We start from the raw sequence: 27,102 nt of genomic DNA, 5'->3' as shown, positions 1-27,102 counted from the left end.
GCAGCAGCATTTCTCCCAAAGGGCTTCGGCAGCGCAGCTCATGGGGCCCAGGGGCATGGCCTGAGGTGGGGGCAGGATGCATGAACTCTCCCCTAAAATAACCACAAAATGAGGGTGCAGACACACCTTGTGGATACGTTTCAGCCTGCCCCCTGCTTCTAGAATCGTGCCAGCATGAGCAAAGTGTCCCCCCTGCCAAGCTTCACATTTCTTCAGGAGCCTGGACATATTCAAGAATTCCACACCGATCCCCTCCGGGGAGCTCCCTGAGGTGCCCGCTCCTCCCCTCTCGCCCCTTTTGAAATGGCTCCGTCCCATCAGGTGATCTGAGCTTGGTCAGGAGAGGAAACAGCCACCCTGTACTTAACAGAGCCCTCCTCTCCCCCCACCCCACATCGGAGAGAACTCTTTTGGGAGCAAGTGACAGAAAAAATTAATTCAGATGGGCTCAAACAACAACCACAACAAATGATGTTTCAGGCCACAGAACATGTAAGTTTGGAGGAGAGCTTCAGGGCTGCTTGGATCCATGTGGCTCCAGAGAATATTATCAGGATAATATAAAAATATGTAAGTGTGTTTATTTATACGAAGCATGGTGAGTCCCAATACAAAAATACTTACTGCTCTTTCTCTTGCCATCGCCCGGCCTGCATTCCTGCGCGCTGGCTGTGTTCTCAGGCATTCCCCTCATGGTGCCAGGATGGCTGCCAAGGCTCCAGGCTCCCATCCCACCCCCCGAGTGTGCAAGGGCATTCCTCTCGTTCACCAGTCCCTACTAAAGTCCAGCAGTGAGTGACTCTTGCGGCTCCCATTGGCCCAGGCTGGGTCACATGCCATCCCCCGAATCCATCATTGTGGCCGGGTGAAGGAGATGCTGCGTGTGGACAGGCCTGGGTCACCACCTGGACTCAGGAGGTCGGAGGGCTCAGTACCCATGGGGAGGTCAGGTCGCTGTCGCCAGGCAGGAGGAGGGGACTGCGTTCTGGACAGGCGATCCCTAGGCAGATATCGGTGTGCGTCTACACCGCAGAGGGAACCGTTCTGCCCTCAGCCCCGCCTCCACCACACTCAGGGCTCCCAAATCCTGGATTTCCGTCCCAGCCCCCACCAGGGATAGACTTGTGCAGCCAGGCGATCGCCTCCAGGACCAGATCTTGGCGATGGTCACCCGAGGGCCGGGGGATCGCAGAGGCCAAAGTCACACCTTCCAGCTTCCTCTGGAGCCTCTCCAAGAGGTGGCCTGGTCTGTGCACCTGGGGGCTTAACCCCCAGGATGCCCTGTGTCTGCTGGAAAGTGAGCTTTGTTCACCCCTTTAGCCCCAGGCCGAAGGGCAGTGGCTGGCACGTCCTGCTGCGTACCTGAGTACATGTCGCAAGTGGCTTGGAAAAAACATTCTACTCATACACGGATAATGTAACCAAAATATTAGTTTTTTTTTGGGGGGGGGATTCCTACCCTCTGCTTAGGCCCACCCAGAAAAGCTCTATTATTTTTAAGGGACTGAATGTCAGACATTTGAGACTCCCAAGTCTCTATCACCTCCACTCCATCCAGTCTCTACACAGGACCAGTTTCTTCCTCAATGACATTCCATGTGATATGATTTGGAGTCCCTCTCCTCTCCCTGGGCTCTTTCAGGACCCAATTCCCTTGGCCATAATCTTGTTCAAAGTACAGTGCCACTCCTCCAGATGCGGGACTATTAGAGAGAGTATAGTGTGATAGGATGGTCACCTCCTACATTCTACATATTCTATTTCTATTAATATGGCCAATATCCCATTATTGTTTGAGCCCCTATATCTTATTGGTGATTCACAACATACTTAGAGTTTCCTAAAACCCTTGTGTTTTTCCCCTGTTGTAACTATGGATTTCTCATCTGCTACTTATATGGTTGACTTCTTTTTCTTTTTTTAAGATTTTATTTATTTATTCATGAGAGAGACACAGAGAAAAGCAGTGACACAGGCAGAGGGAGAAGCGGGATCCAAGCAAGGAGCCTAATGCGGGACTCGATCCCAGGAGCCCGGGACCATGACCTGAGCCAAAGGCAGATGCTCAACTGCTGAGCCACCCAGGCGTCCTGTGGTTGATACCCAGGTAGAAGCTGAGGATGTGGAGAAAGGGGGACCCTCTTGCACTGTGGGTGGGAATGTGAACTGGTGCAGCCACTCTGGAAAACTGTGTGGAGGTTCCTCAAAGAGATAAAAATAGATCCGCCCTATGACCCGACAATTGCACTGCTGGGGATTTACCTCAAAGATGCAGATGCAATGAAACGCCGGGACACCTGCACCCCGATGTTTCTAGCAGCAATGGCCACAATAGCCAAACTGGAAGGAGCCTCGGTGTCCATCGACAGATGATGGATAGAGAAGCTGTGGTCTCTGTATACAATGGACTATTCCTCAGCCATTAGAAGCGACAAATACCCACTGTCTGCTTCAACGTGGAGGGACCTAGAGAGTATTATGCTGAGTGAAGTAAGTCAATCGGAGAAGGACAAACATTACATGGTCTCATTCATTCGGGAAATGTAAAAAATAGTGAAAGGGATTATAGGGGAGAGGAGAATAAAATGAGTGGGAAATATCAGTGAGGGTGACAAACCATGAGAGACTCCTGACTCTGGGAAATGAACAAGGGGAAGTGGAAGGGGAGGTGGGTGCAGGGTTGGGGTGACTGGGTGATGGGCACTGAGGGGGGCACTTGACGAGATGAGCACTGGGTGTTATGCTGTATGTTGCAAATCGAACTCCAATAAAAAAATATACAAAAATAAATAAATAAAGGCTCTGAGGTCCCAGAGCAGAGAAATGTGAATATATGTGATATATATATAGGTTATATATATATATTTGAACCCATATATATATATGATAGAATATTACTTAGCCATAAAAAAGAATGAAATGGGGCAGTCCGACTGGCTCAGCGGTTTAGCACCTGCCTTCAGCCCAGGGCGTGATCCTGGAGACCCGGGATCGAGTCCCATGTCGGGCTCCCTGCATGGAGCCTGCTTCTCCCTCTGCCTGTGTCTCTGCCTCTCTCTCTCTCTGTCTTTATGAATAAATAAATAAATTTAAAAAAGAATGAAATGTTATCATTTACAAAGATATGGATGGAGCTAAAGAGTATAAAGTTAAGTGAAATAACTCAATCAGAGAAAGACAAATATATATAATCTCACTCATGTAGAATTTAAGAAATGACACAAAATATCATAGGGGGAAAAGGGAGGAAAACAAGAAACAAACCCTTACCTCTAGAGAACTAACTAATGCTTACCAAATGGAAGGTGGGTGGAGGGATGGGTTAAAAAGGTGATGGGGATTAAGGAGTACACTTGTGATGAGCACTGGCTCATTTATGTAATTCTTGAATTACTAAATTGTACTCCTAATACACATTGTGTTAGATATTTGTAAAATAAAGAAAAACTTAAAATTAAAAAAAAAAAAAGAAAAAGAGACATCCCAGAGACCAGAGCCAGTTTTAAGGTCAGCGAATCTGTGGAAATTCCAAAAAAAAAAAAAAAAAAGCTAAGGATGAAGGAAGTCAACCCTTTTGGGGCCCTCCCTGTGCACCAGGCACTTTGTACACTTGCAACTATTTACTTCTAAAATCCCCACAACATACGTACAATCGTCCCCAGTTTCTAGAAGTTGAAACTGAGGCTCAGACAAGATCCTTCATCTGCAAAAAAGTCACACCACCGAAAAGGGGCAAATTTCAGATTCGAACCCAGAATCGCCCGGCCCCCAAGCCCACAGTCTTACGGCCACACGCCATGCGTTTCTCCCCACGGTCCGGGGCGGAACTGCGGGCAGAGAAGATTCCATCGTGCACTGCAGTTCCCCTGGCGGCCCAGCCATGCCCCAAGCCCACCCCGCTGCGCCCCCTCTGACTGTCCTTCCAGATCCCGCTGCCCCGGACGCTGCAAGAACTTTCATAACTGGAAAGTTCCCGGTGTCCATCTGCTTGCTTGGCACGGCAGCCTCTGCAGGGCATCGCGGGCACCAGATGGGGGTCAGCGAGTCTGGGGCCAACAAGCCATCCTGGAGAAGGCGCTCGGAGGAGAAGCGGCCAGTGGAGCCCACCGCATTCCCACCTTCTATTCACCAGCTGTCAAGGGGGCTCACCAATTAAGTGGCTGTTTAGGGCTTTCAAAACCACTAATCAAACCTGCCAAAAATCTTTAAAAAGAGCTTTTAAAAATTTTTCTCTCCATTTATTTTTTTTTAAGCATGTTAAAAGGTTCATTAAAGATCCGCAAAGGATGAAGAAGCCCTTCCCGGGCTGCCCTCCTCCCCCGCTCAGTAATTAAGCACGCGGCTCCCCCCCCCCATTAGCTTTCATGCCTCCCCCATTGGCAGCGGAAGATGCGGACGGGAGTTCAGAAGCATCTTGTTAGCGTGTCTGCTTCGCAAGAATCGCTCATTAATGGGCGATGCCGGGAGTTGGTAATTTGGTAAAAATGTGTTGTTATTGTCAGCAGACTGCTTCTCCGAGCCCTCGCCTGGGCCCTGCCCGCTGCTCCTGCTCTCGTGTTCCGAGCTCGCTCAGCTGGGAAGCAATCAAGGAAGAGGCGGCCCTCCGGGAGTGCAGGTGGGGTGCGCTCCCCTAAAGATCTCTAGGCCTCCCCGGAGAGAACCGCCTTCCCACGGCGCTGGGAGCCCGGGCCTCCTGGGAAGGGGTGGCCCCACAGTCCGAAATCCTAGCCTAGAGCCCCCCCCGCCCCGTCTCTGTCTCTGAGCTACCTGGGGTGGGGGGTCTCGTCCCTGGGGCTCGATTTCTCCATCTGCAAAGTGGAGACGACCATTATCTTTCTTGCAGGACTGTCACGAAGCCGCGTGGCCACCGTTAGTAACCAGTGACAGAGCATTTCTGCTGAGAGCCGGCCGCGCGGCTGCGATCCTCAGAACACCCCGGGGCGGGGGCTCAGAGAGGTTGAGTGACTTGATGCGGGTCACAGAGCTCCTAAGTGTGATGGGATTTGAAGCCAGGCTGTCCGTTCCGAAGCCCCGCACGCACGTGCAGGTGCGGGACACCTAGACGCCGCGGCGACTGTGACCACCGTCTGTGCAGAGAAGTCCTGTACTTGCCCGACTTGGCGGGAGCATCCACACTGACGGTCTGTGAGCTGCGAGGCTGCAGGAACAGGAGAAGCAGGAAGGCCCATGGCCACTGTTCAGGGCTGGAGCCACAGGGGCAGGAGGAGGCGGGTGGGAAAGGGAGACAAGGCCCCGCAGCACTGCCCCAGCCCCTGCTCCGCAGGGGGGTCGGATCTCAGACCCTGGGACTGGACAGCCCGGCCCTGCCTACCAGCAAAATCCACATTCTCATCGAACAGAAAAGCTGACGCGGACTAAATGGAAGGTTTAATAGCCAGCCACGCCGCGCCCTCCCTCATTTACCCAGCAGATATTTCCTGAGTGCCCGGTGAGCACCCGGGGGACACGGGGTGCTGCCTAGATCTCTGCCTAAAGTGCTTTGGAGTGTCCTCACGGGGCACCAGCTGACCCCACCACCCCTCTGCCCGCATCCCGGGCCCTCCTGCCGCTCGCTCTCCACCCCCCGGCCTCAGGCTGCTGCCCCCAGTGCCCCCCACCCCGTGGTTCCACCATGAGCTTCTCTTCATTCTTCAGGTTTTTATCAGATGTTACTGCTTGGGGGGCACCTGGGTGGCTCAGTCGGTTAAGCACTTGACTCTTGATATCTGCTCAGGTCGTGATCTCAGGGTCGTGGGTTCAGGACCTGCGTTGGGCTCCGTGCTCCCTGGGAGTCTGCTTGAGCTTCTCTCTCTCCCTCTCCCTCTGGCCCTCCTCCCCCCTGCTCACCCTCCCTTAAAAAAAATTGAAATGTCACTGCCTTAGGGACACCCCCCCGGACTTAGCCCTGTTCCTTCCGTCCCTCACAGTCTCTGCCCTCACATCCCTTGGTCTCTGTCCTAACTGTTAGCACCTTCCACAGTTATTTCATTATTGGTGTGCTTCCTTCACCCCCTTCTCTCCAACTAGACCGAAACTGCTTGGGGAGAGTGACCACGTCCAGCCCCTTCTCTCCAGGGCATGTCTGCAGTCGGACACGCAGCAGGTGCTCAGGAAGTGCTGGTTGCAGGCACCGGCCCCCGCGGAGGCGTGGGAGGTAGTCACAGGCTGTCCTGGCAGGTGGGAGAAGGGAAGAGCGAGCCAGAGAGCTCCCTGGTGGGCGGAGGCCTCCGGGGTAGGGAAGGGCTTGGGCACAGGTGCAGGGGCGATGGGGAGGGAAGAGAGCAGAGCTGGTGCTAATTGCTGTGCCCGGGTCCCGGGGGAGAGGCTCAGCTGTGCCCTGGTGGCTCCGGTGGCCTCATCACGGACAGGGCGGGTGAGCACAGGGAAGCCGGCGGCGCGGTGCTGGGCCTGCCGCAAGCCCTGATCCAGGTCTCCCGCCCACTGCTATGGCAGCTGCAGCCGTGCCCCTCTGCCAGACACACAGAGAAGGAAAAGAACGAAAAAGGGAAAAAAGCAACACAAAAAAACCCCACACCAATTCCCTGGGAAACGCATTTGAGAACAACATCTCGTTGAACCAGGAAGGCGTGCAAGGCGCAGGCAGCGGCAGGCGGGCTGGTGGGCGACCTCATTTCCGAGCTGACACAGGCCCTCCCACTGCCAATGGCAGAGCGGCCCCCCGCGCCCGCCTCCCCAAGCTGCGCATCCGCCGGGCAAGACGTTCCTCCTGGAAGGGGGCACCGAGGCCCAGCCGGACCTGTGGGGGTCTGATGAGCAAATGTTCTCTCCGGTTCCACATCCCAGGTCAATAGGCATTCCCTGATGGCAGCTGGGTTCCCGCCGCCGAGCCTCATGCTGGGGAAGCAGATGAAAAACCACACAGACCTGCCCTGGAGAGCGCAGCCATAGGGGCGGGGGTGGGGGGGCCACGGGACGTAGGCCGTGGGGTGTGGGCAGAGGCGATGAGGGGCAGAGACTGGTCATGGTGCTCACAGGCCCTGGAACCCACCCTCCCACACACACACCCTGCACCGCCCTTTGCAGGGGGAGGCCTGGGGGTCAAGGGGCCTGGGGATGGCATCCCGGGTGGAGGGGACAGCATCAGTCACCGGGCAGGGCCAGCGCCCCACGGGCACACCCGACTTACCCACCCGCAGGCCAGCGTGTCCGTAGACGACAGAGGCTCAACACAGAGGCCACCCGGGGCTCTCACAGGGAGGACAAGGGAATCCAGCTGGAAGGCTCTGCCTGTGGCTGGCATGGATCACGAAATCTGGGGGTGGACAGTGGTGAGGAGGCGGGGAGGGTGATGCAGAGTCGGGGCGGCCGTGTGAGTGTTCACTGAGCACCTACTATGTGCCAGAGACTGTTCTCACGAGGAGGGTGCCGTGGTGAGGAAGATGGGCGCTGCGCCTGCTCTCGGAGCTCACAGTCCGGTCCACGCGGGGAGAAGATCAGACCCAGGATCTTCCCAATGGGGATGGAGCAGGAGGCCCCCCCCCCCCCGCAAATAACCAGGGCAGAAGGAAGACAGGGACAAAGTGCACGGGCTTCGGAGGGTGACAGGGACACGGGTCTTGGGATGTGTCTGGGACGGGTCTGGGACACGAATCCAGGGATGTGTCCCAGCTGTCTGGGCCTCCGCTTCCCCGTGTACGACTCGGAGACCAGGCCTGCTCCTCACGGCGGCCGTGCGGGCTCCAGAGAAGGCAGTTCCCAGACGCGGGCGAGGAGCACGAAGGGAGGGGTGGGATCCAAGGTGGGAGGGACGCCCTCCGGGGGGCGGGCACGGGGTCTGTCTCAGGGAGGCCCGGGTCAACCCGAAGGGCCCGGCTGGTGAGGAACCACGATTGCTAAGGGTCAGTAGGACTGGCAGCCGGGCTGCACCGCCAGCCTGTTGGTTGGCACGGCTCGTACCTCACGGTTGTCTTCCTGTGTATTGTCCGTCGCCCCGCACTAAGCTACGAGGCCCGGGGGGGGGCAGCCCTGGGTCCCCAGTGCTTAAAGCTGTCCCACAGGGGCTCCCGGGCGGCTCAGTGGCTGAAGCCTCCGACTCTTGATTCCAGCCCAGGTCATGATCTCAGGGTCGGGTCATGAGCTCGAGCCCCGTGTAGGGCTCTGCACTGGGTGTGGAGCCTGCTTAGGACTCTCTCTCTCCCTCTGCCCCCCACCCCCGCCTCCTCTCCTCTCTCTCTTTCTCTCTCTCTCTGTTTTTTTTTTTTTTTTTTTTTTTAGCAGTCCGGCACAGAGTGTGCGTTCGCTATTTGTCGGACGACGAATGAAGTTGTAAACGATGTCATCCTGTGAACCCCAGGGCAGCCCTGGGGTGCGGTCATGGTCCACTTGCTCATGGTCTTGCACAAACTGATTTGCTGGCTTCTTAGGAACACTTGACGCTGACGGTAGCGTATGCTGAGCTCGTGCCCTTCCACACCCCCTCCCTCTGAGGGGCGCACAGCCGAGCTGCTTCCCGCTGCCCTTCACAGCTCTGTTACCTCCCCCGTCCCAGGCAGGCAGAGCGGCAACACCGACCCCATTTCCCAGCCCTGGGAAGCAGGCTTGGGAAGGTCAAGTGCCACTCGGGGTCACAGAGCTACAGGGGGGTTTGGGCAGGCGGTGGAGGGGAGACAGGCCGCATTTGTCCCCAAACCCAAGGCTCTGTCTCCAAGTCCAGAGCTCCTTCCAGGAGCCCCACTTTCCTCCAAGATCCTAGACACCGACCCGTTATGCCTGCGCAAGGGTCGCTCCATTTCTGGAATTCCTCTTCGGCCAACCATGACTTACGTGCTGTGGGATGTTGTGCAACCCCCCCCCCGCCACTCCCCAAGCCTCAGTTTCCCCGCCTGTGCCGCGTGCATGACCGTTTCCATTTGATCTGCTCCATGTGAGGATACTCGCGGTGCCGAGCAAATGGCTGGTGCTGGCCTCTGAGCTGCCGCTCTCCCCTTCCTGTCTGGGCCGCTCCCTGCCGGTCGTGGGGGGACCCTCCCTGCAGGTGAGGGCGTGGAAGGCAGGGTGGGGGGGACCACAGGGCTGGGGCCGCAGGGAGGGGAGCCCGAGGCCAGTAGGCGAGAAGCAAGGGAGCGGCAGCCGGGCTGGAGCCGAGCAGCGTCGGTCTTAGCCAGGGATGAGAGCGGCACACACCTGTTAGGTCCTATAAATGATAAACAATAATAATAACAGCGGTTTGCGCGTAATGAAAGAGACCAGAGACCGAAGTACCTTGGTAATGGGTTGCGAATGTCAAGGAGTCATTTGTTTCTTGAGGAAAGAGCTCAGGACTGCATTCTCTCTGTCTCTGGGCATCTCTCTGTGTCTGTCTCTGTCTCTCTCACGCGAGCCCCCTGCACACTCCAAGGATGGTGCTCGAGGGGGCAGGGGGTGGAGCCCCGTGGAGAGTGGAGGGGGTAGGGCTGGGCTAGGGCTGGGGTAGGAGGCTTCGGCTGAGAAAGGGGGTGTGGCGGGCCGGGTTGCTGCTCATCCAATGCGCCCCTTCTCACCCCCTGGGCACCAGCAGGGGTGCGTCTCCCGGCCCCCCTCGTGGTTGCTGGAGCCTCCGAGCTGTCAGGGCAAGTGACCTGAGCCACCTCTGGGCCAGAGATCTTAGCAGCTGGTGCAAGACCCCCCAGAATCGCCTTCCCTCTGCGGCACCCGTTGCTGGTAGAGGGGCGTGCAGACAAGGGACCCCCACCCTGGGGCAGCGCGGAGCCTCCAAGGCTGTGGACGCACAGCAGAAGAAGAAATGAAACTTGGTGGACGTGAGCCCAGGAGGCTCAGAGTCACCGTTCCTGCAGCATCGCCCCCCTCCACCCCGACCCAGTCGGGGCTCTGCCCCGGGGCCGCAGTCTCACCACACAAGCCCCAGACCACAGAGCTGTGCAGCTGCCCCGAACCACAGCCACGGAACGACGATCTTCCTGTCCCCAAACCTGTCCCCCGAACCCCCCAGACTGGGAGATGGGTCTCTCCACCTGGAACAGTCGGGCGGTTTGGGGGCAGGTCGGATCCTCCCGTTGCTCTGTTCTGCGGGCTGTACCACGGCTCCAGGAGTCACAGCTGCCTGTTGGGTTCCGGGAATAAAATCCAGACGGGATACCCGGTGTCGCGGAGACGGAAGGCGACCTGTGGACGGAATTTTGCCCTTCCAATTACTTGCTAGGTCACGAGGCATCAGCACGCTGGGGCTCGGTGTTGCCCAGGTGCTCAACAACCTGTCGGTTCTCACCCCGTCCCCTGACCGCGAGGTGGGAAACTGAGGCTCGCGCGTTCGAGGCCACCCGAGACCAATTGTGTCGTTTTAAACTTCCCTGGATCTTCCCTGACGTTTCTTGCCGCATTGCCCCCGGATAGGAGGTCCCCGAGAGCCCGAAGGTGGCCCTCCCATCTCCTTTAGGGAGGCGGCCAGGTACAGTGGATTCAGGACCCCACACCTGGGTGCAAATCTGAGCGGCTGGATAATGATGCACACCCATCTGCCAGGTGGGCGAAAATTCGATCCGCTCGCTGCCTCCTATTTAATCATCCGGAAGCTCAGCTGCTGCCTCACCCGCAAAGTTTCTCAGTGTAGCGGGGAGAGCTGGCGCCTGGGACTTCTCGTCTGTGACCTCTCCACCTCGACCGTAGTAAATAATCCACTCTCCGGCTTTCTCGCTGGGAGGTGCCGTTTCTTCAGACCTTTAATCTTGTCCGCGGCTCTTTGCTGGACCAGCTCCAGTTGCCACATCGCTCGGCATCTCTCTGCACAGATTGCGCTTTTACTGCTCCCCCCGCCCCATATATTATACCCTCACGTAGTCAGCCTGATAGCCCTCGGAGCCTAAAAGCATAAATCACATTTTAAAAAGGAGCAAAGTGGTTTAGCATCGAAAGCTGCAATACTAATAACAGGAGGTAACCCTGACGGAAGGTTTATTCCGTGCCGGGGACTGTTGCACGCACTGCAGCCGTGTTCACTTAGTTCCTCCCCGAAGCAGCCTGGGGAGCCGGTCTGATGATGTTTCTGCTGAGGGGACTGAGGCACAGAGAACATCAGGGAACTTTCCCGAGGTCTGTATGCTGGGCCCCCGGGCCTTTCCCTCTTGAGCACGCTCTGTGTACTCCTCCGAAAGGAAATTTAGAGGTCCTCAACTCCAGCCCTATATGGAGACAAGGCACAGAGAGGCAAAGAGCTAGAACCTTCTCTAGCTCCCATGGAAGGTTAGTGGCCGATGCACTAATCGCCCCACTCCCGGGCAGTCCTAACCCAGGCTTCCCCCCATCGCTCCTGTGGGGCAAGGCTGCACGGCTCTCTCTCTTCTCTGTTCCCTGCTCCGCCCACTTGGATTTTGTTTTGTCTTTTGTTTGTTTTTGTGTTTTTGGTTATCCCCGGAGACTCAGCCCCCAGTGAGGGCACCCAATCAGCTCAACTCCCAGGCGCATCTGGAAGGGATTCCCCGATGAGGCACAATGGCAAGAGGGACACAGCTTGGCCGCCATCCTGTAGGCGGGAGCTGCCAGCCTTGGAGGAAATGCTGGGGGATGGAGGGTGGGGGACAGAGTTCCACCTGCTGGGTCAGGGGCCTGGTTGAGCTGGTTACAGTTCTTCGGAGGAGAACAACACCTAATTCTGCCCCTACCTCAGCCCAGACTCCAGTGGTCTCCTCTCCAAGCGCCTCTGCTCAACCAAGAGACAACACAGGCCCTTAGACAGAAATCTCAACTTGCCAACGAGTCAGAGAATGTAGAAGAGGAAAAAAAAATGCAAAAGCCATTCTCAACTAGGAATAGGTGAGTCTCAGGGGTCTTTGGGCCAACAGGTGAGAACCAGAATCAGGAGGAGAGACCCCAGAGCTCTGAATTTACCTCCTCGCTGACATGTCATGGAGCATTAAAACTAATCAGCTATACAACGATTTTATTATATAAGCCAATAAGATGGGGAAATTACATTTTCTTTTTTTTAAAGATTTATTTATTTATTTATTCATGATAGAGAGAGAGAGAGAGAGAGAGGCAGAGACACAGGCAGAGGGAGAAGCAGGCTCCATGCCGGGAGCCCGACGCAGGACTCGATCCCGGGACTCCAGGATCACGCCCTGGGCCAAAAGCAGGCGCTAAACTGCTGAGCCACCCAGGGATCCCTGGAAATTACATTTTCAGTGTTCACTGTTAGGCTGAGGCTTTTGAACCTTGTGTTTTACAGCCTCATGGTTCTTGAAGAAGGTTTTTGTTTAAAAATCTCCTCCTACACTGGAGTAACTCTCGAATATTCCACATGCACGCGTGCAATCAGAGTGTTGCTCCGAGTTCTTCACTGGCCTGCATTGCCCTTCACCGTGTGACTTGATGGTGCCGTGGCACAGCGGGCATCCCTGCAGCATTGACCTTGGGCATGGCCCGGTGACCTGCTCGGGCCCGTAGAACACAGTGGGGAGTGGTGGGGAGGTGCTTCTCAGCCGAGGCCTAACAGGTATTGTGTGTTTCTAAGTGACCTTTGCAGACTCTGTGCCTTTCATCACGAACAGGGCAGGCCCCAGGTCGGCTGGTCCTGGGATGAGAGAAACGAGGAGCAGAGCCGAACCCAACCCGCAGCTGGAGCCCGAAGCCTGGAGCCCGGCCCTGGCCCTGCTGAGTAGTAACTGGCCCACGGACGACTGAGAACAACGTAAACACTTGCTTTTGTAAGCCGTTCTCATTTGGGGTCGTTATGCTGCTTTATTGCAAAAACCAAACAAAACCCTGTCCGAGAGAATGCACGCGCTTACAGAGGCAGAGAATCTCAGAATCCCAAATCTGGGAAACACTTCTCGATTAAGAATAATGACCATCTGGGGTGCCTGGGTGGCTCAGGTGTTGAGTGCCTGCCTTCAGTCCAGGGCGTGATCCTGGGGCCCCAGGATCAAGTCCCCCATCGGGCTCCCTGCAGGGAGCCTGCTTCTCCCTCTGCCTATGTCTCTGCCTCTCTCTCTGTGTCTCTCATGAATAAATAAACAAAATCTTTAAAAAAAAAAAAAAGAATAATGACCATCATTTATCAAGGGCTTACTCCGTGCCAGGCACTGTGCTAGACAATTTACACGTAGCATTTCTTTCAAGGGTGGAGACAGAAGCTCGGAGAGGTCGGGTAACCTTCCCAAGGTCACTTAGCTGCTTGGTGGTGGAACTGGGATCCAGCTCAGGCCGGGGCTGGCTGCCACAGCCTCACTCCTCCACGCTGGCCTCAACCTTCCCTGGCCCAGGCCTCTCTGACCTTGACTCATCCCTCCAAGATCTCTACCACGGGTCCCATCAATGCACCTTCGAGTCCTTGAATTAAATAAAAAGGGATTTATCTCCCCCTTACCCCACCCCTCAAAAATGTATACCCCATCTTTGAATGTTTCCCATTATTGGAAATCCTTCCTTCTCTTGAGCCAAGTCCTGATTGTCCTTGTCCCTCACCCAGCTGGGGCCACCACCCTGACATTTATGCTAAGAGTTCCCTGGCTTTTGCTTATTGTTTTATTGCCTGTGTATCCGTCCCTCAGCTACAGGGCTTAGTTTTGCCTGTCCGTGAGCTTCGTGTAAATGGAGTCGTGCAGGTTCTTTTGTGTCTTGCTTCACTTAGTTCACACTTTGTTTATAAGATTCATCAACCTTGTCGCCTGCAAGAGATTTCACTTCTTATCCTTGTTGGATGGTGCTGTACAGTGTGAATACATCGCAATTATCCATTCTACTGTTGCTGTACATTTGGGATGTGTCTGGGTTTGGGCTGCGACGCACAGCGCTGCTATAAATATTCTGAGTCATGTACCTCGGTCGTATATCTAAGAGTTTCTCAGATCGTAGCACAGGGGCATCTTCAATTTTGTTCGATGATTCCTAGCTGCTTTCCGGAGCGATGGGACCCCATGTACACACCCGCTGGTAGTTTTTGTGAATGCCTGTTCTTCTTCTAGCTGCTTTTATATGGCTTAGCTCCAAGCGGCCTTCCGAGGCCGGTTACTTGGTTTCCACATATGCATACAGAATGCGTTCACATTCGCAAGGTGCTCCCTTGCCTGACAATTCAGGAGTCATTTGTAGAGACAAGAACCCCCACTTGACTAGGTTTTAGAAGATACACAATTTATTAGGATAAATCACTGTGACAAAGAAGATAAGAAAAGTGGTTCCACTTGATCACAATTCTAATTCCGTGCTTGCGTGAGTGGGTGAAAAGTCAAAGTTACGAGCACCTGAGCTGCTCGCTGTGGAAGCCGGGGCTATGGGTCTTCTCCTGGGCCCCTGTCCAGCGTCCAGCACCAGGATTATACAGCCACACCCTTGGGCACGCCTCTTGGCAATGCCCTCCTACTGCGGCTCAGGTGTTCTCTGCTACCCTTCCAGCCTGGGCTCAGCGTCGTGTCTTGCTTTGGCCAATGGAAGATGAGCAGATGTGACCCGAAGTGCATTTGTGCAGTCCGGCCCGTGCCCTTTCTTCGGCCTCCGCTGTGGCTGTGGGCCCAGGAAGAGGATGGGAGCCACGTAGAGCACATCAGCCCCCCTGCTGAGCCCAGCCCACACCTGCTGACTAATTAATGAACCAATTTAAACATTGCTGTTGTGCGGCACTGAGGTTTTGCCGCTGACATGGAGCAACAGTTAACCACTACAACCATCGCTGTCATCACTGCCACCGTTCTGTGAATCATAGCTCCTGTTTATTGAGCATTTGTCACTTGCCAGGCGCGGTGCTAAGAACTGTACATGCATGACTCTGTGGAACCCGCACGCCCGCTCTTTGGTAGACACCATGATTCTCTCCGTTTTGCAGGGAGAATGTGAGGCTCAGAGAGGTTAAGGGACTTGCCCAAGGTCACAGAATTAGTAAGAGGAGGGGTCTCTTAGGTTCTCTCTGATTCTGAGAGTTTGTCACCAGCTTGGGGAAGTGGTAGGAGGAGGCTTTTTTTTTTTTTTTTAATTTAAGATTTTATTTGACAGAGAGAGAGAGAGAGAGAGAGAGAAAGAGAGCGAGAACAAGCAGGGGGTGGGTAGAGGCAGAAGGAGAAACAGGTTCTCTGCTGAGCCAGGAGCCGGACACGGGGCTGGATCCCAAGACCCTGAGATTATGACCTGAGCCATAGGTAGATGCTTAACCCACTGAGCCACCCAGGCTCAAAAAGGCCCCAAGAGGATGCTTTTTTAAACAAATGTTTAAATTAAATAGCATTAGGGGACCCAGGGGTCGCACACATGCGAACTGCCAGACTGAGATAGGCAGAGGAATAGCCAGAGGGCGGACCTTTCTATGGGCTCTCTCCCTGCTGGTCCGCTCAGGCTGGCCCTCGGGCCTCTCCCTGCTGTTGGAATCTAGCAACAGAGCCACCGACCACAGTACATTTGCGGAGGAGGGACAGAGTAACGAGATTGGAAACAGGCCAGCACTGGGGTGGAGTCCCGACTCGATTTCTCACCAGCACAGTGTCCTGGGGCCCGTCATCTAACCACCCCAGCTACACTGCCTCACCGGTACCGTGGGGAGAGTGAACTATCCCTCGGTGCTTTGACCCTATTTGCCGTGAGGTGCAGAGTGTGTACTTGGCAAACACTCCACAACGTGGGGACGTCGTCTTGGGCTGTTCTGATTACAGCGTGGGTCCCCCTTGCGACCAGGCCTAGGTGCCCACCCTCCCCGCCAGCGGCACGGCTCCCCTGGCCGATCCCAGGCCACAGGCCGCTGGGTCTCAGGACCAGCCTCCGGGTTGGCGCCCGGAGGGGGGCGAGCCTTCCCTCCCAGGCCTGGAAGACGGGGCTCAGGGGTGAGGCGGGAAGGGAGGACCCGCGGCGGCCCCGACGGCGGCCTGGTGGCTGGCGCTGCCATCTCGAATGTCCTGCGCGCCCCAAACAGCCGGAAGGGGGGCCTCTGTCTTGACCTTCAGCTTTTATGTGCTTTAGCTTCTGCAAAAGCCTCTTTCATTTCTCCCCAGAACAGCCTCTGACAGCTCTCCTCACTCCTCTGTGTGCGATGGTTTCTTTGTTTGGCTGAATAAAGAAGCTTGTTACCGGAGAAATGCCTTGGCAAGTGTCAGTGGAGATATCTGTTTCCTTGAAGAAACTCCCATAAAACCTTTCAAGCTGCTGCTTTTGAGTCCCAGAGCCCCTTGGATCCAAAGGCCTCTCCGTTTTCCTTACCTTCTCTCGCGGTTGCTTGGCGATTTTCCAGGTCTCCCGGCTGCAGCAGGGAAGAGGAGCCCTGCTCCTGGCATCTCTGGGGCATGTGGCGAATTGGCCTCCATCCTCGTGCTTTTTCTTCGCAGTTGACTCCAGGCCAAGGCCTCAGCGCTGGGGAGGGGAGGGGTCTGCAGGGGAGTCACCTGTGGTCACCCGCCCGGCCCCCTACCCTCCGAAGGTTGCCCCAGGCCCAGCTGGGTCTCCATTAGGTTTCTAAGATCTAAGCATCATTACGCGAGCTCACGAGAGGGCACCGCCCGCCAGCGTGTCTCTCTCTGTGGGCCGCGGTCCTTGCTCCTTAGCAAAGATGGTAAAAGACACTGTTGTCGCTCACTCTGGGTTCTTTGCCCTTCGTTCAAACGGCTCATCCCCCAGGCCCTGTGTTTCATCCCTCACGTGCCTTCCATCCAATCTCCGAGGCTTCCCTCTTCCTCCCGTCGCTCTGTGCTTTTGCAGGAATGCCCCCCTTCCTCGCATGGATCTAGGTCGGGTTCCAACATCACCTCCTCCGACCACCAGGGAAGCCCCATCTCTCAGTCCGTTCCTGCTTTGGTCTTAGTGCTTCTCACATGACAATGTCGCCGTCTGCACGGAAGGACAGCCGTCTCCCCCCCGGTGGGAGCCCCTTGGGGGTCAGGAGCTGGTCTCACACACAGCGCATAGCACTCCACAGGGCCTGTGTCAGCTTGTCTTTGTAAGGTTTCAAGGACGAGTCATGTCCGTGTTGACTTGGTGATGTGGGCACAGGGGTTGGTTGTGGCAAGGACAGAAAGGGTGACGAGCTAGCAGAGCTGTGCCATCATGCTGGGTTCTGGAACTTTCTGGGCTCATGAAAAACAGAAACCAATGCTCAGCAATGATCCAAAAATGCATAGGATGAGCCACCTTCTTGGGGACCTCCAGCATCTAGACCCCTAGAAGAGAGAATCTGATTGTCCTGTTGGTTTCCATGGAGCATGAGGTATCACTTCTGAGCAAAGTCCTGCTGAAGCTCCACAGTGGACATGGGCTGTTGCAGGCTTGGGCACTGAGCCTGATCCCATCTGAAATGACCCGGGCTAGCAGGGTCTCCATGCTCAGGGGACAAGCCAAAGCCACCCTGAGGAAAGACCCTCTCAAAAGCGACAGCGGGCAGGGTGACTCCGGGGCCGCTCTGCAGGGCCACACCCCACCCATCATAAGTGGAAGGAAGGAGATCAGAAGGGATCTCGCTTTATGATGCAAGACATCTGGCCTCATCAAGAGAATGGAGATGTTGAGTCCCTGTGGCATTTCAAAACCTGCAGGTGGTGGATAGACCCTCCTCTTTATGCCCAGTTCAGGGCTGCATAGACGGATCTTAGTATCCAGAGCGCCCTGATTCCCAGAAACCAAAATAACTGACAATCTATCAGCTACTTCATATGCATTGGGGCGGTATTAGACCATTCGATCCCCTGTACAGCCTGCCAAGGTCAGGTCCTACTCTTGTCCCACTTCACAGGTATCGGAAACAGACTCAGGTTGGTGGAGTGATCAGCGTGAGGACACGGAAGGAGTAGACTCCAGACCACTTTGATTCCAAAGCCGGTGCTCTGGACCTCTGTTCTCCATTGCCCAACCAGCACGTCCCCGGAGTCCTGGGCTCCCAGACTCATACCCTCCCCGGGTCCCGCCTCTGACGCATCTTGCCCCGGGCCATCCAAGGAGAGCTTCCCATCCCATCCGCCGGGTGGTGTCCCCCGATGACTCCAGGAAATGCCGCTCCGTGGTTCTTGCTGCCCAACAGCCTGGGACCGTCCTGGTCACCCTCAGAGCCTTCAAGCCTCAGCGCTCCCCTGCACCAGGCTTACCGACACGTGGAGAGGCTTTTGTCTTGGCCGTCCCCTCCTTGGAGGTGTCTGTTCCTTCTCTAGGACTTGACCTCTGCTCACCCAGGGGCCCTTAGGGCTGGGGTCTAATACACCACCGGGCTTTCCACTCATCAACGGTGTCGAGAGAGTCCGGCAACCATCACCCCCGGACACTGGTGAGTGTTTCATGTTTTCTCTTTGCTAATCCTCATTGGATTTCATCAACCCCATTTTACAGATAAGGAAACTGAGGCTCAGCAAGAGTGAATGATTATCCGAAGGTGGCAGGGCTGAATTGGGGGCCGAGAGTCCAGGCTCTCTCCATCCCCCGGACACTGAGGACCGACCTCTTCCTCAAAGACAGGTCACTTGTCTCTGGCTCGGCGCTCCAGGATGGGACTAAAGTGCTCTCAACCTAGGATTTCCCCTCAATACATGTCCTGCATCGACAAGGACTCACAATAAAATCACCAACGATTCCAGCAACAGAGTGAGGGATTTATCTGTGAATTGCTACACTCTGGTGTAACAAGGGAGGGGCCCCTTCCTCCCCCTCCGAGTGTGGACCAGTTGGTGACAGTGTGCAACAAAAATGGTGACAACAACCTACATCGACATTTAATGCATGCTCCCTGGGTGCCTAGCACGGTGCTAAGTCCTTTGCTCACAGTGGGGCTGCGGAGAGAGGGCTCACCCCCTGGGTGATGTGGACACAGAGCCCAGCATCAGGGATCCCTGCTTTTCTCTGAAGCCTTAACATCTGATCCATCACCAGGTCCACCCAGCCCAGCCCAGCCCAGCCCAGCCCCCACCCTCCACCTTCCCTTTGCCAAGCGAAATAATGAGATTTTTGCTTTGTTGCGAAAGGGGGGAGAAAAGAAAAAAAGCACCCTCAACAACCAACAAGAAATAATTAGCGCACATTGTGTCATTAAACACTAGACTTTAATTAAATCGCATGGAGATAAATACCTCTAGCGACTGGAAATCTGGAGACCGTAGACAGCAAAGCACTCAGCATAATGGAGTAATAGACTCCGCAAATAGCGTCAAGTCAGGGATTCCGACTTGATTAAGAATCTGACTAAATTGGGTTGTCACCTTGTATGCTGCACCTACTACCTGAAAATTGCTCATTATCTTCCCCATTTGATCTTCTTGGAGCTAACAAGCCTTTGCAGAAATTGGTCCAATGATCAAAGGACCCATTTATTTGGAATTCTTTCCCGCGTCGGGGTCCTCGTGGCGGGTGGCGCCTTCCTCCCTTTTTTATTTGTAATGAATCATCACCTGGCAGCAGCCAGCAGGGAGGCCAGGCTGGAGGTGACCTCTGTGATTTCCGTGACAATCGTCCCTTCTGTCACCCTGACTACGGGGACCTGGGGCGCCTGGCTCCAGAAGGCGGCGCGAGGCATCTCTCTCCAGCCTTTGCCCCGACCAGCAGCCAGCCTCCCCCTCTTCCTCTCCTGTGACGTCTCCTCCTGACGTCTACCTGCTGGCCCAGGTCAGCACACCCCGCCTGGAGACGGCTGCACGAGGATGTCCAACCACTGTCTCATCTCCATCGCTCGCCGTGCAGAGCGGCACTCGAGAGGCACAGCTCTGATGCAACCTCAGCAAGGGATCCCCGTTTCCCTGTGGCCCTCAGAGCCTTCTCCATCCTCATCCCGACCGACGTGCCTGCCCAGATGAGTAGTCTCTGACTGCGTCTGCAGAAAGCCCCGGCGCACCAGTGCCGCTGAGCTACTTGTCGCCTGAAGCAACCCTGCCCTCTCTTGCCTCCCAACTTCCACTCACTGTGACACTCTTCCGCACGGTCCCAGCCCGGCAACGGGGTACCCACGTCCCAGGGCCTGCCTCCAATCTTCCTCAGCCATGACATCTCCTCTGGAAACTGAGGCTCACGAGGCATCCACGCTTCCAGGCCGACTGAGTCCTGAACTCCTGTAGGATGTCACTGGCGGGAGCCTAAGGGCTAGATCCCCTTCGTGGAGCCATGCCCTTAAACAGTGTCTACTGTGCTCCAGGCATTGTAGCAGGTTCTGGGGATAGAGCACCAGTCGGCCATGTGGGGGTGGAGGTGCCAGGGCTCTGGGGGTGCAAAGTGAGGCGAGTCAGTGGGCGAGCAGCCTGGGCCTCGGCAAGCAAAGCCTGGGAGGTGAAGGGGTTTAGACCACATCCCTTTGGTCTGCAGCGAGTCCCTGAGAGCCTCTGAGCCTCAGTGTGTGCATCTGTAAAACGGTGGGGGGAGGGGATACTTGGACTCAGATGGCTGAGCCAGGCTGGGGCTTAACTGCACTCCCCGATAGTGGGTCTGACATCGAGGAGGCACCGAGGAAGGCTGGTTCCCATAGCTGCCCCATCCCTCGGGGGGTTCCTCCAAGACAGAACACAGTCCTGTTATTTGTCTTCTTGATCATAAGCTGTTTGGAGACATGGACTTTCCAAAGCTCTCCCTGGGCCTCAGTCTCCTCCTCTGCAAAATGAATTTAATAACCTCACCTGCCTTATAAGCATGGTGCTGGGGGGAGTTTTATTAACATGATCATAGTCATGGTAGTGATCGTAATTTTAGAGGTTACTGCACAGTTTGACCTTCCTTCCTTCCTTCCTTCCTTCCTTCCTTCCTTCCTTCCTTCCTTCCAGGAATGCTTAGTGAGCACTCACTATGGACCAGGCACTGTTCTAAGTACTTGGGATATATCTAGGAATAAAACAGAGAAAATCTCTAGCCTTGTGGAGGAGCTTATCATCCAGCGTGGGAAGGACAGACTACATATAGATCTCTTATAAAGGAGGGCTAGCATCCTACCTGATTTACAAACGAGGAAAGTGAGGCCCAGGAAGGATAAGGAACTTAGGGAGCCTTGAGCTGTCAATCAAGTGGAAGGTCTGGGGTTTAATTAATTCACATCCACAGAGAACAGAAAGTTCTCAACAAGTGATCATTTCTGGCGATGAAGATGGCGATGGTGACTTTGTGGACAGTAGATGATCATTAAAGTCTCCGGAGTCGAATCAACTGAGACTGGCAACATCAAGCCAGAGCCTGTCGGCCAGCACCTGAGAGACAGACAAGGCAACCTCGGCTGGTCCGTGCGGGCAAAGCCCAGGCTGCACAGGTGCAGTCCCGCGGGTGGACCCTTGCTCCTTGCCTGGATGCCCCGTTTCAGGGGTGCGGCCCCTCGGGAGGGAAGGCGTGCGAGGCGAGTGCGGGGATGTGGGGAGGAGGAGAAGCTCGAGCCGAAGGACAGTGGTGAGACGGACGGGGACCAAAGGCAAGAACCCACTGCAGAGGCGAGTCAATAATTCACACGCCTCCTTTAAATATTTAGCTCTCTGGCTGCTTAAGATGTAGCCCCGCATCTTTGAATATACATGTATATTTTGTGGTTCGAGCACAGAAACACAGACACTGCAGACGGAATGATGGGGGTGGAAGGGCGTGGGCTCTGGAAGCCTCGGGGACACACCAAAGGAGGAGGGAGCGCGATGCTGAAATCCTAATCCTGGCCATAATGTTGAGCACCTGCTGCGTGCTGGGCACTGGGCTACGTGCTTTACCTGCTCACGCACCCATTCCCTCATCCAGCCCTCACAGAGAACTTTCTATTCTCCGGGTACGTGAATTAAATCCAAGCTGAACTGCTTGCATTTAGATCTGGGCTCTTCCTTGGGTGACCCGCTGCGTGTGACCCTAGGCGTGCTATCAGACCTTCCTGTGTCCTGACTCCTCTATAAAACAGGGTGAATGCATGTGAAGTGCCTGGGACAGTGTCTGGCATGTTCTCAGAGCTCAATAAACGTTATTACTATAGTCATAATCATTCACTCATTTACTCCTTTGAAGGAATATTTACCGAGTGCCTACCAGGTACCGTGGGGTATGATGATGAACTCAGAAAGATAGTTTCTGCCTTCAAGAAGTCTCCACTGGGGCACGAGCATTAAGCTAATAAAAAAAAAAATCAATGAACAAAGTCAATTCAGATTGTCGTAAGGGCCGGGAAGGAGATGAACAGGCTGATGGGGCAGAGGGGAGCTCTACTAGCCAGGTGGCCGTGGAAGGCATATGTCAGAGGAGGTGACCTTTGAGCTGAAATTTAAAATATGAACAGGAGCCCAGGAAAGAGAGCTCCAGGCAGAAGGAACAGCAAGTGCAAAGGCCTTGAGGTAGGAAGTAGTTGGATGGGTTGGAAGAAAAGAAAGAAGGTTGTTGTGGCTGCAAAGTAGCACAAACTCTTCCAAAACTCTCCAGGGGATTCGGAAAATCTGAAAACGTGGGAAAGAAAGCCCAGAGAGGTGTAGAGATTTGCCTGAGGGTTTATAGCTGTTGTTGGGAAGACCAAGGTCTGTCTGCCTCCAGGGCCCGTGTCCCTAATGCACGCACCAGACCCCTCCCAAACGGGAACCCAACTTGGTTAAGTCCAAGGTGAATTCATGGTGACTGAATTAGGGAGCATCCTGAGAGAGAGGCGGCGGGCGCTCTTGGAGCGCTGACAGTTGCTCGAACCAGCCACCCACAAAATGCTGCCAAGGAGAGGCCTTGTTAGACCCTCCTTACTGAATACATCAAAGGCGCCTCCAATTAGCATCTCCCTGGGCATCAAACCAGCCACACGAGGCAATCTGAAATTGTAGTCTGGGCTCGTGCGGGCAGCAGGAAAGGAAGCGGGCATGAGCTGGACAAGATGCAGGGTGGAAATCCCGTTACGTGCCAAACCCCATACTGCTGTCTTTGGGTGTCAGTTAATCCTCAAAGTAAGTCAGGCCTGTAGGTACGACTGTCCTTACATTAGGAACGTGAGGTTCTTCAATATCAGGCAATTCACCTGTGGTACCAAAACTAGGATGCAGCATGCTCGGGTGAACACTGAGCTCCCAAGCACCCCTCCCCGCTTCACCCCAAATCTGCCGTTGGTTCCAGATGATGCTTAGCTCGGGCTGCAAAGCTTGACGTAGCTTCAAATAACCCGTCTCTGCCACAGTCGCTGATCGGTCAGTTTCTTCATGCCAGAACCTTCTGAAATATGGTCACGATCATTCACAACCAAGGAGGCCATCGCGGCTGGGGATTCACAGTGGGCTTTCCAAAATTCTTGATGGAATTCTAAGGTGCTCGGGAAGCCCTGAGGTATCAGCTCTGGGAGAAGTCGTGGCTCCTTGGGGGCACTGAATTTGTTTTGCTAGAGCGAGATCAAATGTGATGGGGTGGGGGGGGTGACGCCTCGCTGGGGAGGGAGCAGGAGCATGTGTGGTTCCGTAGGGCAGGGCTGGCTTGTATTAGATGCCATCTGATCGGGGCAGGATTCACGGCTGTCTATTGTGGCACTAAATCCGCAGGCCGAGGGCCTAGCCTTGGATCGGGTGCATCTCGGGGGGGCCAGGTGCTGACCGCACCGATTTCCGTGCCTCGGTGCATCTAACCCTTCCACAGCTCTTGGAGGTGGTGACTATTGACACCCAAAGGAGAAAGCAGATGCTCAGAGACATTCAATAGCCTGCGCGAGGCCACACTGCGAGGAGGCGGTGGAGCCAGAATTTCAACAGAGACGGCCTGACTGTAGCACCTGGGCAGATTCACAATGCAGGGGGACGGGGACGAAGGGCATCACTAGAGCCCTACAGAAAGGAGGAAGGTGCAGGCGGGGTTAGGAAGCCTCTGGGAGATGCAGCAAAGCCCCTGCCTGGTCACGAGGTCCTCCTAAGGGAAGTCACCCTCAGTTCCCTGGGTGGGGGAGGAGGGGCAGGGGGGGATGAGTCCCATCCTGGGCTGCTTCTAGAGGAACGTTGACACCTTTCTGTGTCTGTAGCCTATTCTGGGGGCCCCAGATGTTTGGATTTGGGGCAGGCGTCTGACCCAAGGGCCAACAGCTCACAGACTGGACCGATGTGAAAAAGCCTTCCCTGGTAACCTAATCGCAGTTGACACAAGTTAAATAAGCATTTACGAAATTAATTGCTTGATATTACATTTTACAAACCAATGAGTAGGTCGGTGTACAGTCCACATTTCTCTTTTTAATCCCAAATACCCACTTTCCTTATTGGATCTTCTGATCAGTTTATGCTCTACCTTTCTGACTATAATAATTGGAGCCTCGGGGCAAGCCATTCATTCATTCACTCATTCATTCATTCAGTATCTTCTCGGTACCGGGCCGTCTCCTAGATGCTGGAGCATTTTCTTGTGGGTAACCATGCATCAAACAGCAATAAGAGAAGGACCTGGATTCATGTTGATTTTCACTTGCCTTAATGTAAAACAGGATTTCAGATTTTGCTAGTTTATCTTGCACGGCCAAAGCCCCAGTTATCTCTGCTTCACTAAGTCTTGAGATTGGTTTGGAACTTGAACATATATTCTTCGAGACCATTAAAAGCGGTTTAATTGGCTGTTCAGGGATGTCCTCCACTCAACTCTCCAGATGGATCATCTCTCTCATCTCTCCCAAGAACTGGGAGGCCAGAAGCCCTCACCTGGATGATCCACTCCCCTGGATTTATTTCTCTTGCGCCGGGCTCCAGAAGCATCAGGCTTTGCATTGCAGATCCAGCCTCTGCTCTCGGCTGCACCTCCAAATCCTACCTCAGATACTCGCTGGGGTGCACAAAGCTACAGCCCCCACAGGGCGGGACGACGTCAGCCCATGTCGTCCAAGTTGAGAAGCCAGAGTCATTGTATCAATTCAACCCTCACCTAGATAAAGCATGAGGATGGGATTATCCAAAGGAGGACGGCCACCTGGGATTATGTAACAGAGCAGAAAGGGAAGGACCTTGGGAGTCAGATGGGCCTAACCCACCGGTCTATCACTGTGCATTTGTACCAGACACAGGACTCATGTGTGGATGGGCTTTCCCAGCTTTTAGTTATTCGACCTTTTGCGAGTCACACAACCCTGAGTCTGGTTCACAGGCTCTCTGAAAATTAACCAAGGTCAGAGATGTGACAAGCGGCCAGTAATTGATAGGTGTTGATGCCCTGGCTGGTTTAGAAGAGCAGTGCCCAGTCATTTGGAACTGGGCACCTCATCCTTATTTACTGTTATTTGTTGAAATATATTTTATCTCATCCATCCCTAAGGCTCTACACGATGCAACGTGGACATATTTGTATACATACACAGAAATGCACACACGCACGTAATAAATGTGTGTGTGTTTTGCAAAGATAAATAGGCAGATGAAACCAGATTGGGGAAAGACAGAGACCAACACACATTTCTAGATATTTTCCTGAAGTCATTTCTGGATCATTTCTAGTGCCTACCAAAGCGTTCAGCATACATTTAATACCAATCTGTTGAATGAATAAATTTCAGGGTCCGTGGCTCGTGCATGTGTATGTGAGGCAAAGGATTTGAGTGTGTTTCTGTATAGTTTTAACTATAACTCGAGGGACGAAATCATAGTTAATATGAGATACCAGAAAATAAAATTAAATAAGCCGAAGCACCGAGTAACATATCAGAAAACAAGTCTGAATTTCCTAATCTTCTTGTTTTGCCTTCCTTTTCCCTTCCAGTTTGGGTTGCCAGACAAACAACAGGATATCCGGTTCAATTTGAATTTCAGATTAAAAAAAAAAAAACAAATAATTTTATAGTATAAGTATGTCCCAGGGATGCCTGAGTGGCTCAGTGATTGAGCGTCTGCCTTTGGCCCAGGACGTGATCCTGGGGTCCTGGGATCGAGTTCTGCATCGGGCTGCCTGCAGGGAGCCTGCTTCTCCCTCTGCTTGTGTCTCTGCCTCTCTCTGTGTGTCTCTCATGAATAAGTAAATAAAATCTAAAAAAAAGAAAAAGTATGTCCCGAATATTGCACGGTCAAATATTACACGGGCCGGGGATCCCTGGGTGGCGCAGCGGTTTAGCGCCTGCCTTTGGCCCAGGGCGCGATCCTGGAGACCCGGGATCGAATCCCACGTCGGGCTCCCGGTGCATGGAGCCTGCTTCTCCCTCTGCCTGTGTCTCTGCCTCTCTCTCTCTCTCTCTGTGACTATCATAAATAAATAAAAATTAAAAAAAAATATTACACGGGCCATACATATGATAAAAAAAACAAACAAAAATTATTCCTCCTGTATTTTATTTGCTGAATCTGGCAATCCTTGAGACCATTCTAGATTAGAAGGCCTTAAATTCTCCTTATTTTTCCCCCAATGACATTTAAGAGCTCACAGGCCTTCAGTGGGTTTTCATCACCTACAGGATAAGGTAGGAACCTTGAACCTGGTGTCTGACCCAAAAGCCTTTGCCACCTCCCTGCCCAGATCAGAGTGGAGGCCTCATCGCTGCCTCGTGCCGTCAGCCTCTGTCCAGGCCCGGCCGCTTCAACCCGCCGCGAGGACAGTGGTCCACGTCCCCCTTTACATCTCACATTTGCCGCCTCCCCCAGGTGCAGTTACCTGTCAGCAGTCCTGACCCCCTGCTGGTGTATACTCAGAGACCAGCCTCACCCCTAAACAGATGGAAGCCGGGCAAACCTCTTCCTTTGCCTTTTCAGGGCACTAAAAATGCAATTACCTTTTCCCTAGTCACGGAGGAGCTCATAAAGAGGCTTATCGGAGACAGAGCCTCTGCAGTGGGCAACGGGCCATAACTCACAGTCCGGGCGCAGGGGTGTCAAGCAGGCATCACCTGCAGGCTGTTTGGGGAACACTTCCCTCCCACCAGCCTCCCCACATCGCTGGACACCCCCAGGCTGCCTTGGAGGTTTGGAAAACCCCAGGCTGAAAAGCACTTGAAGGAAGGCAGAGAAGGGGAATTGCAGGAAAGCCGGCGGAGTAGGGGTGGCTGGAGCTCCCTGGATGCTGGGGACCATCCCTGAGGGCTACATCGCCTGGAACACAGGGAGCCACAGTGCCAGCCAGCAGGGTGGTGAAGAGGTCCTGAGATGTGTATCTCCCACATAGCTCACCCTCCCCTCCCCTCCCTGCGCTTCCTCTCCCCTTCCCCAGCCTGCAGCCCCCATGGCCAGGGGACACCCTCCCAAGGCTGCTCTTGTAGGGAAGGCAGCCACATGGAGGCAAAGACACAGGACCCTGCTTCCGAGCCCCCAGCCCCCTGACCCCCCACCTGTCCTAGAGACATCC

Source organism: Canis lupus, chromosome 5 (assembly GCF_048164855.1).
Source record: "Canis lupus baileyi chromosome 5, mCanLup2.hap1, whole genome shotgun sequence".
In the NCBI taxonomy this organism is placed as follows: domain Eukaryota; kingdom Metazoa; phylum Chordata; class Mammalia; order Carnivora; family Canidae; genus Canis; species Canis lupus.
This window is presented reverse-complemented; position numbering follows the sequence as displayed.